We start from the raw sequence: 11,826 nt of genomic DNA on the forward strand, positions 1-11,826 counted from the left end.
TTCACCGGCGTGAAGAAAACACAGTGGCACACCTACAGCAATGACACAGTGATGTTTAAACAGTAGCCGACTGAAGCGAAACCACTAGACATAGACAGGTCTTAAAAATCTAAATGAATCTGCCTCCCAAAAAGTAGAGAATAGACGTCGTTGCACTCACATATCAAATCCACTAAAAACACTAATTTAAAAAAAAAAGACCAAACAGAGGAGGAGGAAGAAAAATCAGATAGGGAGAGGTAAGTGCCTCGTTGATGAGAGCAGGTTATGAGTGTTTATGATTTAAGCCTTGTTCGAGCAATTAATATTCTTCCAAACTGGGGCACGCTCACCAGCTCTGCCTACTCAAAAAAAGGTGGATCGTTAATCATCGTTTTGGAGGGGAAAGCAATCTTCTGCCAAAGAAAAACGAAATCTTCTGGCAACTGTGGGCAGGTAAGCCCCAATAAGTGTTGGGGTATTGTGACAAAAGACACAACACAGCCGATGAGAGATTGAAAACCAGGAAAGAGGAACAGACGGAGGGAGAGAGGAGGAGGGCGCCGGTGCTGACAAGCCAATCTAGAGGATTCATCAAGCAGACGGGGAGACAGAGAGAAACAGACGAAGGAAAAAGGAGAGACAACCAGAAACACAAAGAGGTCAGGTATCATATCACTTGCCACACGCTGTCTGTCAGAAGGACCCCCCCCCCCCCCCCCCCGCGCGCTTCCTCCGCCTCCTCTGAGACAGTCAATTAGTGGTTTAAAATGTTGTCAAAATGACACTGAGTATTAATCAGTTTATATAAATGAAAGACAACATGAAAGAAGCCTCAAAGAGTCGTATTTGAGTGAATATGAACTCAGGTCACCACAGGCTTGCTTGTACATAGCAGCTTCCAAATATTAACTATGGGACAACAAGGACCAAACCCCTCTTCTTTACCTCGCTCTCACACTTGATTTCTCTTTGTAAGCACTGGGAAGAAACCGAAAGAGAAAAGCCCAGCACCAATAACATATGGCAGAGTGAGCAATACTTCTGGTTTTCCGATTCTCTCCTCCTTTGCTCTGACTGTAATAACACGTTAACCTCTGGGGAACATCAGGTTGCACCCACGATTCATAGGTTTCTGAGTGTCTGTGAAGTGGAAATGTGTGCAAAGTGCAAGGTCAGGTCACTAATATGTACCCAGAAATTTGGGAAGTAAGAGGAAACAAATTGTTCCTCTTCAGGAGAAGTTTCCTAAATGTTTAGCTACTATTAGTGCAAAACTTCACTCGGGTCATCTGAACACCACAATGTTACGCAGGCTTTACAAGCTGGCTACTTTCCAGCTCAGAGGAGCGGATGTTTTCACTCCTCTGCCATGCTTCACAGAAGCCATTGAACTAAAAATACTACTGTGTCTTAAATTAAGTCACTGCGTAGTAAAATACAGAGCTACTGCTACCAGAAAAAGGACTTGCAACTTTGTTTCCGAGAAGCGAAATGGTTTTGGTGACACAAAGAAAGAAACGCAGCGAATGTTGGGTGAGGAACAAGAGGACGAAAGAAGAGAAGGAACGCACAGAGGATGTGAGTCAGAGAGCAGGGGAGGAAAGAGAAGAGCTGAGGAAGAGGGTGAGGAGAGCAAGCCACTTGTCCCCAAACAACTGGAACAACCCAAAAAACAGAGCAAGCATGGCAGCCTACCATGGCCTTGCTAATGGAGTCTTATGAACCACTTTAGCAGATACAACCATAGACACAAAATAAACATCTCCCTAGTGCACTTCTTTAGTTTATTTCTTTGGGGTGCGGTGGGGGTTGGACTTTAATTTGAGGTCAAACATGAATATGTGCCTGAAAACTTTGCAAAAGCTGTTTTCTTTTGTGTCAAAATCTTTCAACCAAGAACTATTAAGGAGGGAAGAATTAGTTGTCCATTTATATGCAAATGAGCTTCAATCAGGGACAGCTCACTGAAAAGGATGAATGCAGTGAGGTGTGGCTAACCCCCGAATCCACTGGAGAACTTTTTGGGGAAGGGGTGTGGATGAGATGGTTGGGTGAGGGACGGGAGGTGAAACAGAGCACACAGTGATGGAGTTCTCTACTGATGAACCAAGACTTATTCCAGGCAAAACAATAAGGCTGTTATTGTAAAAGTAGCGGGTCTAGGACGTAAATGCATCAACGTGAAAATATTAGTCATATACACAACTGATCAAGGAACTGTTTTCTGCTGGTGAGATTTTTGTAATTAGTTGTCTTCAAAGGTTCAAGTGCAATAGCTGAATAGCACATTTATTCATTTATTTATAACTTGTCTGCATGTACTCACTAACTACTAGTTAAACTGTGAAGAGCGTGACAGAAACTGCAAATGGAGACAGAAACCTGTTGATTTCAGTGGCAATGCACAACTTTTACTTTTCGGTTTGCATTGCCGTTTTTCACGTTTCGCTACAGCTCTGTGATTAGTTAGCAAGTGTTTGCAGGCCATTTGATGTCTTGCATGCAAACTGTGGGTGACTGTGGAAATCTGCCTGCAACCAAAGCAATCAAGCAGTTTTGGTGCAGCAACATTTTAGCCAAACAACAACCAGCAACCACTCGCCAACCAGTCAGGGAATATATGTTCTTGACAAACCCTCCAATTTTCTGTTAGGTGTGAGTCACTTGTGTGGATGGTCGGCAAGATATGGCAGTGCTTCATAACAAGTATTTGATTCTGTTAAACAAAATATGAAAAATAAATGAAAGTTTTGTAGATGCCTGTCTTTTCTGCCCCATCAATTATTTTACATTGTTATGTCAAGATTTCTTTAGTCTGTATAACCGATTTTTCGTTTTGTTTTTTATGAGATGACAAAGTTAGGGGTTTTTTTCTGATTTTCTTGCCTCCCCTGGTACAAACAATATAGAAATAAAAAAGAAACAAAAAGAACAGAATTTTCAAAAATGATATCGCCATTGGCAATTAAGCATACAGCATGTCCATCAATATTGGTCAAGAATTATACAAGTGGAAAAAATGTGTTCATTAAAAATCTATCAATCACAGATTTTGAAAACAATTTCAAAACTGCATTTGCACATGTCCCTCCCCCTCCCACCCTACCTGCCCGGTGAACCTAAAAGAGTGAACCTCCCTATCAATTACAACAGTTCTCAACTCTTTTAATTTACTGAGGAATGCAGGATCACGAGACACGCAAAAGATGTAGTAACTTCACAGCATTCAGTCCCCCATTACAGCTAACTAAGCAAGTCAGCAGCAGCCTTTCATGACGTAAGATGGCAAAAAAAAAAAAAACTTGAGTGGAAAAATCACATCTGATCACATAAATGTTGGAAAAACAAACATGGATAAACATAACAATTTGGGTTCAACTCGCTCAGGAGGCAAAAGAGGTGTTTAAGTGTGTGTTTAAGTGTGTGTGTGTATGTGTGTAAGTGTGTGTGTGTGTGTGTGTGTGTGTGTGTGTGGATTAGTTGTGGTCGCTCATTTATCCATGTGTGCGTGGTAAAGTATGCATTCCAGTGAGCGGGGAGAGAAGCACTGTGAGGCAAGAGATGGAGTGAGTGAGAATCAGTCACCGTTAAACCACATTACAACAATTAGGCAAATGTGCCCCCCCAACCCATTCCCAACTGTCGTAATACCCCCTCCCTCCGATGTTCGCACTCTGCCTGCAGCAGAGTCTGTATGCAAGGCTGCTGAACTAGAAACAGCTCTTCAAACAACCCTCTACCTCCTAACACACACGTCAGCTACCAATGGTTTGATGACCCCGTGTCTTTCCTGGAAACTGCATTAGCAACTTCAACAACACGGTGGAAGCATCTGTCTGCACATTGTTAAACACTTAGTGGTTCAATTTAGGATTAATACAGCGGATTCCAACAAGTCAACAAATTGGTGAAAAACCATCTAAAAACCAAACCACCTTCAAGGTTTAATCTTTCTTGGATCCATTTCCTTGATAGTTTTAACAAGAAGATTTATCACGACATAATATCGCACACAACATTAGGAGGGTTTTCAAGAACTTCAACCTGATTGGTCAGTGCAAAACTAAAGTTGGCACCACAAACCTGAGAGAACTGCTCATCCGTAAACCCTTTAAGGAATTCTTCATAAAGCAGTTCAACATAAAAGCGTATCATTAAAAGCTCATTTGGCCACTTGATCATTTAGCCTTGTGCCTTGTTAATGAGTTCTTAGTCTGGCAGGTACTTAGGGTAGAAGTTTTTGATAGCCTGCAACAGCAGCTCAGTAACGCAATGACTGATTAATACATTAATAAACAAGTGATGACAGACACAGCATGGTTTGTGGGACTGCGGAGAATTTTTAGCGAGTGATTTATCGGTGGCGCCCCATCACAGTGGCCTCCATGCAATCTCCCCACCTCTTGAACTGCCAGGTTTCAGAGAAAGATGCCAAGCTGGAAATAAGCTGAAGATAAAGATGTAGAAATATGTTTTTGGAAAGGACTGGCAGAGTGGTGCGTGGGCAGAAACCAAAAGATCGCAAACCAAACGTGTACAGGAAGGTTTGGCAAAACACCAAGAGTTCCCCCACATAACTTCATGATGTTTAACAGCAATGAAAGGAAACAGAACATCAAAATATCAGAACAGACCTTTAAAATGACCAGCCTGGCAGGTCAAATCGGTCAACTCACAGAAGAGAAACCAGCGAAATTACTGGTCGAAGGTCTAGAAGAAAGGAAAAGCACTACTGAGATAGGAACCACGTTACCACAGCAAAAACCAACAAATGGTCATGTAGTCTCATTCTCCACAGTAATAGTTTTAAAAGAAAACCAATTCTGGTAATAGTTTATTAGAATCCAGTCAACTGCAGCACAGTTTCACTGAAGCATAACAGTCACAAATTCCTTCTCTCCACAACATCCCAAAATCTAGGCCAACTTGAGTCCCGTAAGAAAAAAAAACAAAAAACAAAAAAACCCAGTCCTCTAATTTGTTACCCAGTGACACAGCAGTGGTGCCAATGTAAAAGTCTGTGGCGAAATGCAACTGAAAACTGGATTTCGATTAATTACCACATTTGACGAAAGACAAAACAGTTTCTCTTATCTGTTTTCTAAAGTTCTAAAATCCTATATAATCCTTTTAATGCATTACTTACTTCAAATAGACTCCTTGTGTGGCATTTCACTGGCTCAGTGGTCTGAAACCCTGCTAATAAGCCGACATTACTTCCAGACTCTCTCTGAATAAAAATATCACCTCGAGTCCTTTCCAATGTAAAATGAGAGCCAGTTTGAGAGCCGCTTCTAAATGTCATTTCCAAATCTTGGGGTTTCTAGGTGAGGTTTTGCATAACAAGACAAGTGAACGCCTGGAATCTTTATTCAGAACACACACGCACACAAAGGAGCGCCTCACAGAGATGTCACCTACAGTGCTAAGTGGTTGCTTTGTTACCCAATGGTTTGACACAATAATCCTTTGTAAAATTATCCAAATGCTAGAGTTATAGAAATAGCACAATATGCCATTTCTCATAACTGTCATATGGCAGGGTGTGATTTGTAACCTTTAAACAATATTTGCATGCATCTATAGCAACCCTCCTCCTCTGAAGCTACAGGTAATATCCTTAAAATAGAGACGTGGCAAACGCATGATGTCACACAATTAAATCCGAGCACACACAGACGCTTTCAATAAAATATTGGCTAAAAGAAAAATCATATTACATATGCAACAGTAAGTTAGAGTATGTGGTCATACTTTGGGTGTGTACTGGACAAGGACATAATGCATACCAACAGAACTATGTGACGCCATGTCTCTTATTGTACCCACTGTTTTTCTCCTTTGTCTAATTACTAACCCTATTACATCAACAAACAGCAGCTATTAGAACTGTTTAAATGTCATTTGAATATTTAAAAAACTCAGAGTAAAGAAAGTTTCTCTAAACTTTAGTGGCCGTCATTACTTTTGAAATTTCACTAAGACTTTCACTTGGTGATCTCAGCGTTTTTTTGAGGTGGTGTGATTTTTATAATTTTTATTGGTTATTACAGGGTCTTCATCATCATAATACTCATCTACTAATCGGTCGTTAGTAAGCATGTCTCTGACCCTTTCATTACAGTTGGGAAAACAAAACTTAAAGTCCTGTGATCTAGATCAATGCTCCGGTCCAAAGAAAACAAAAGGCACTACACACACGTTTGCCAGTGATCACTCAGCGGCGACCACATTAGGCCATCAGCCTCATACTTGGCTAGCAGATCTATGCTAACAATGTAGCTGCAGGGACCTCGCAGAGGTAAAAAGGTCATTAGAAAACAGAAATCAGACTGAAGCCAACAGCTGTGAAGTAAAAAAGAAAAATCAATGGCTAACTGAGATGTATAAGGAAAGAGTGGTGAGCCAGAGGTGGAAAGAGGTCAGGGTGGCATGTGGTAGGGAGAAAGATGAGGGATACAACAAGAAGCTAGGGGGGAAATATATATATATATATATTTTTTTTTTAAAAAAAGCACCCAAACTGAGCCAATCAAATGTGAGATCAGGACAAAAAGAAGGTAGATGTGGGTGGGAACCTGCTTCTTAAAAGTGAAAGAATAAAGAATATTACTGTCCACGAATTTGCTGATACGTCTTTCCCAAAAAGCTACGCAGCATCGGAAGCATGAAAACATGATGTTGAAAGAACAATTCTCACCTCTGAGAGTCACACCAAGAAGTAATTTGACTCTACTGTAAAACTGGGAAAAGCATGTATTATGCATTGGCCTGTAGAGTCTAGATCACGGGGCGATCGTGGCTCAAGAGTTGGGAGTTCGCCTTGTAATCGGAAGGTTGCCGGTTCGAGCCCCGGCTTGGACAGTCTCGGTCGTTGTGTCCTTGGGCAAGACACTTCATCCGTTGCCTACTGGTGGTGGTCAGAGGGCCCGGTGGGGCCAGTGTCCGGCAGCCTCGCCTCTGTCAGTGCGCCCCAGGGTGGCTGTGGCTACAATGTAGCTTGCCATCACCAGTGTGTGAATGGGTGGATGACTGGATATGCGCTTTGGGGTCCTTAGGGACTAGCAAAGCGCTATATAAATACAGGCCATTTACCATTTACCATTTACCATAATGCTTCGATAAATGAATGAAAACCTTCTATTGGTCATCAGGGCTGTGATTATTGCCAGGCTGAACCAATGTGTACACATTTCACCTTCTCAAGTTCCTCGTGCCTGAAGGACTGACATGCCGTGAAACTTAACTTCTTTGCAGGTTTGGAGGAAGTAGCAGCTTTGATGGACCAATCATTTGAGGCACATGGTCTAAGATGTTTCATGACCACCTCTACATCTACCAAACTGGTTAAATCACACACACAAAAAAGACACCCCTCCACAACACAGTTGCTTTTGGATTCACTGTAAAGTTATTTTATTATCGAACTTGGGGAGGGAAAAAAAAAAAAAAAAAAAACATGTGGAGAGACTAGAAGTTCCGATTTAATTAGTATGCTTTCGGTGCACTCACACTCCATTATTTGAGAGGCTCAAAGAGGTCTATCGAAGCCAACGCTGGCACCGTTTGCAGTTAAGGAAACAATAACGGCAGAGATAACGCTCTCCATTACAGTCAGAGCTGGAGGAATCCGTCTCCAGATAACCTCCATTTGATTGGACACTTTAATCAAAAGGACCAAATGTCTGTGTTCCAATCTCATTATGCAGCAGAGCAGAGGAGAACACGCTATTGAATTAGCTTCAAAGTCAGCCTGGAGCCTTCGTGCAGCATTGTGTCTGCACATGTAGAGTAGCTCTGCCATGACTCTTGCTTATTAGCGAGTACCGTCTGGCACAGAAAGGACCGAGCACAAAGTGCATCTAAGAAACTTTACCAGAGACGCATTTTTGTCTTGGATCACTCACTTTTAACCTTTGCATTTATTGTAAACTATACAAATTGAAGCTGTCACCTTTTATGCATTTACATGTCGACTACTCTACCCTATTGAGATGGACATGTAGTGTTACTGAGACAAAAAGCAAGTTATAAAACATGAGCTGTAATTGCCAGCTTCTAGGTGCCGTTGTTACCATAAACAACAGCTCAGGGCGCCTGGAACACTCTGCAGCCATAAACAGAAACCGATTGAAGGCTGAGGCAGGGAAATCGCTGGGAGGACAAAAAAGAATGCTGCTGTCAAAGTTGGAAAGCTGGCCAGTAAATAAAGTTAGCTTTGATTCCTGTCCGCCACGCCAGGAGGCTAAACTGCGGTTTCTCAGATGTGTGAACTTAAAGGTTGGAAAGTGAAGATGAATAGTGCAAACTCTGAGGCTGCCTGAATACTTTTCACTCTAATGACACACTCTCCCATAAAAACTAATAAAAGGTCCAATGTGTCTAATATCAACATGATAACATACTGATAAAGTATTTTTGTTTATGTTTCTGTGAGCTGAGTGCACTCTGCGTGCCAACACAAAACTTGCTTGTTATCATCATCCCCTTATTACTTGTTCACTTAAAATAAAAAAAATAAAAGATAAAAAAAAAACGTGCAGATATATTTGTGTCGGAAAAATAGGAAACCCGACTCATTCTTCTCCAATACTATATATGCAAACTGATCAAACACAAAGCAGAACCATTAAAGCCAGATAAGGAAAGCAGACTAAGTAATGCAGTGTGCAACATTATAAAGCATCCAATACATCTCGGATATTGCTTGTGCAGATGGTCTGCCAAGGGGCTGCTGGAAAAAGGGCCCTTACATAGGCCTTTGTGTCGGTGTGCACTACTATGGGATTTAAGCTTTGCGAGCATATACTGATAACATAAGAAAAATGGTTACGCCAGACAACCTGCATATGAGTTTAAAATGGGGAATCATTGCTTTTTGCTTCTACTTTATCAAATTTGGGATTCAGTCTTTAAGAATTTATGTATCAGCAAACCAATAAAGGATGTACCAGAGTTCATCTATTTGAGCAGTAAGGTGACAACAGACGGTGATTTTGACAAGGAGCACAACATCATGACTAGGGCTGCCACAAACGATTATTTTGATAGTCGACTAGTCACCGATTATCTTTGCAATTAGTCGACTAATCAGATCGTGCATCCATTGGACGTAAAACATACAGCTTATTGCACCAGCAGCATCTGCTCTTATAAAACTATCATTAGCTTACAGCTTTAAGTGTTTAAGGTATGTGCTAACTAAAAATAAAGGCAAGATGATAGTTTATTAAATTTTAATGAAATTTGCAGATTGTTTCGGTGGAGTTTAATAAACTCCTTGCTATCTAAAATATAACAGGACACCGGAGTATATTCTCGAGCATCTCACACTTCTGATAATCAGTTGTCTGCTTGACGTTTATTCAGCTGTGCAAAAACTATAACTTTAATCTCAGCCAAACCGTTTTACTCAGGAACAAATAAAATACTAAAAAAAAAAAAAAAAGCCAAACAATAACATTTTGAAGTTATCTAAGTGACTTATATTACATGTTTAACCTGAGTAGCGAAAGACGGTGGTGGGTTTGAAAACGATTTGCCAGGAGTCCGGTGTTCTCACGGGCTCTAGTGAGCCTTGCCCCCGGCTAGCTATCGAGCTAGTGGGTAACAGACGTCTCCGAAAACGTTGAAGCGCTTTTGAAAATATGTGGTGTCTTGATAAACTGAGCAGATATTTGAAGTTTACACAGCTACATTCTCACCCGAAAACATTTTAAACGTTTATTTTGTGACCCAAAGAGAATAATAAGAGTAATATTAAAACTAACTAGCTGGCGCCATTGTTGGAAACGCGCTATGAATTCTGGGACACAGCTTCTTCTTCTTCTTCGGGGTTTAACGGCAGCTGGCATCCTTGTACATGCAGTGCTGCCATCTTCTGTTTCAGTCCATTATTACACTCTTAAATCCTACTACTTATTCCTGCGTCTTTTGTGATCTTGCAAAGCTTCAAACGACGCGTCGACTATTAAATCAGTCGTCAACCATTTTGATAGTCGACGTAATCGTGACTAGTCGACTAATCGTGGCAGCCCTAATCATGATAAGGTGATGTTTGGAGATCCACTAGGAAGAGCTCTAAAGTCAAAGGCTATTATGAGCAATGTCCTTCGTCAGTGTTCTCCCATCTTTGGGTCAAACATCCTCACAAATGAGTCTCTCTGAATGGATTTACACTCACTTTAAGACAGACAGTCCTTCTATGCCATGGAGAAGACTTGACGTGTCTGATGTACATTACCCAGCTCAAGCTAGAATTGCTCTGTACAGGATGCCTTAAATGTTGCATCTATAATGTTATTTTTTTCTGTCTGTATAATAAAAAAATAATAATATATCAGTAGTATATCAAATTTCTCATTTCAATGAGCAATTGCAACATTCCTGCAAACCCTGAAGCAGATGCTAAGAATGCATGTGTTGGCCAAACTATGTGAACAGATAAGATACTCCAAATAAACTGTTACTAACTACCCCTTTATAGATGTGAGGAGTTACTTTCCTGTCTAGCAATCTCGGAGAAATCTAAACACACTAATGGGAGGCACTGATGGCTACAGTCAGATGAATCACCAGACTTAAAAAAAATATGAGCAGAAAAAGGGACAGTGAGTAAGCTGAACAAGGTTAAAACAGAAAAATGCTCAAAATAGCAGTAAGGAGAATACATTAGTCTGTTAAATGTATCCTGCTTCGAGCACATTTGTCAGAGATAAAGAATATTCAACAAGCCTATACTTCAACAGCAGGTGTTGCTATCAGAGTACGGATCAATGGTAACAGAGAACAAAAGAAATGTTGCAGAAGAGTCAAAATGTTCCAGAGCACTTTAAACCCCGAGTGTAAACCACTCTGCTCTGGGCAAGATGAGTGAAGCTGGACCGTCTCTGCCCATTCAGAAAATCAGCCACCACTTTCCAAATGAGGCTCTTTAATTGGTCTTTCAGTGGGGACTGGGCATGGCTTTGTTGCCCCAATTCTCTCTGATCAATAGCATGACATTTCTGCTGTTCACTCTTCTAATTACATTTTGGGGCCAGGAGAGTTTTCATTCTGCAGCTGTTCTGATTTAGCTCCAGTAAAAATATCAAGAATAAGAACTGACAGTTTGATTAAAATATAATTTTGTGTCATACTATGCAAAAAATATTACTAAAAAAACGAAACTTTTGAGAAGCTAGGTTCCTTTCCTCAGCGATAACCAGTGTTACGGGCTTGCACTGAAAGTACAATGTGTTTCAAATGTTTTTTCAACCATCATTCAAACACGTGAAATGTCACAACTACCTTAGGGCACCACACTATTCCACTGAAGTACATTGCATTCAAAAAGGCAAAAATCCTTTGCAGAATTGCACGACTGGAGATAACAAAAGGCTGCGTAGGAACTTTTTTCCATCTTGATCATTCAATTACATAAATTTAGGGATGAGCATGAACCCAATGATGAATGAATGCAGACGTGCATAAAGGAAGGGACAACAGAAGAATGTGAGAGTGTGCGAGTTTTATATACAACCCCAACAACTCAACTGACACAGCAATCAGAACTCGTGGGGACACCGATGACCGTGTCACACAGGTAAAGAGGTCAATTACAGATGTACCAGTTGCACTCTTCTTGGTCGATTCCAATTTCTCATTTTTTAAAAGTCTGACATAATCGAGCTCTTACTGATTGTCACAAATTTTATGTTCACGCTCATATCAAACGCTTCATAGCATAAGCTCTTTTTCCCAAGTCATCAGCAGGTTATCAGACCTTTTACTAGAGGTGGGAATCACCATACATCCCACGATATGATATTATCACAATACTTAACGCACGATACGATATTATTG

The 11,826-nt window shown here is 40.8% G+C and overlaps 1 protein-coding gene and 1 long non-coding RNA gene across 51 annotated transcripts in view; both read right to left on the reverse strand.

The window, feature by feature from the left end:
* The window catches only part of magi1b (membrane associated guanylate kinase, WW and PDZ domain containing 1b), a 150,595-nt gene that overhangs the window by 109,541 nt on the left and 29,228 nt on the right, over positions 1-11,826 (reverse strand). The gene's annotated exons all lie outside the window — the stretch shown is intronic.
* Positions 2,903-11,826, reverse strand: part of LOC146518948 (uncharacterized) — a 32,769-nt gene continuing 23,845 nt past the window's right edge. The window contains exon 2 of the long non-coding RNA XR_014873961.1: positions 2,903-11,746. This is a non-coding gene — a long non-coding RNA (uncharacterized LOC146518948). The remainder of the gene's footprint in view (positions 11,747-11,826) is intronic.

This window comes from Neolamprologus multifasciatus, chromosome 5, assembly GCF_963576455.1.
Source record: "Neolamprologus multifasciatus chromosome 5, fNeoMul1.2, whole genome shotgun sequence".
Classification (NCBI taxonomy): domain Eukaryota; kingdom Metazoa; phylum Chordata; class Actinopteri; order Cichliformes; family Cichlidae; genus Neolamprologus; species Neolamprologus multifasciatus.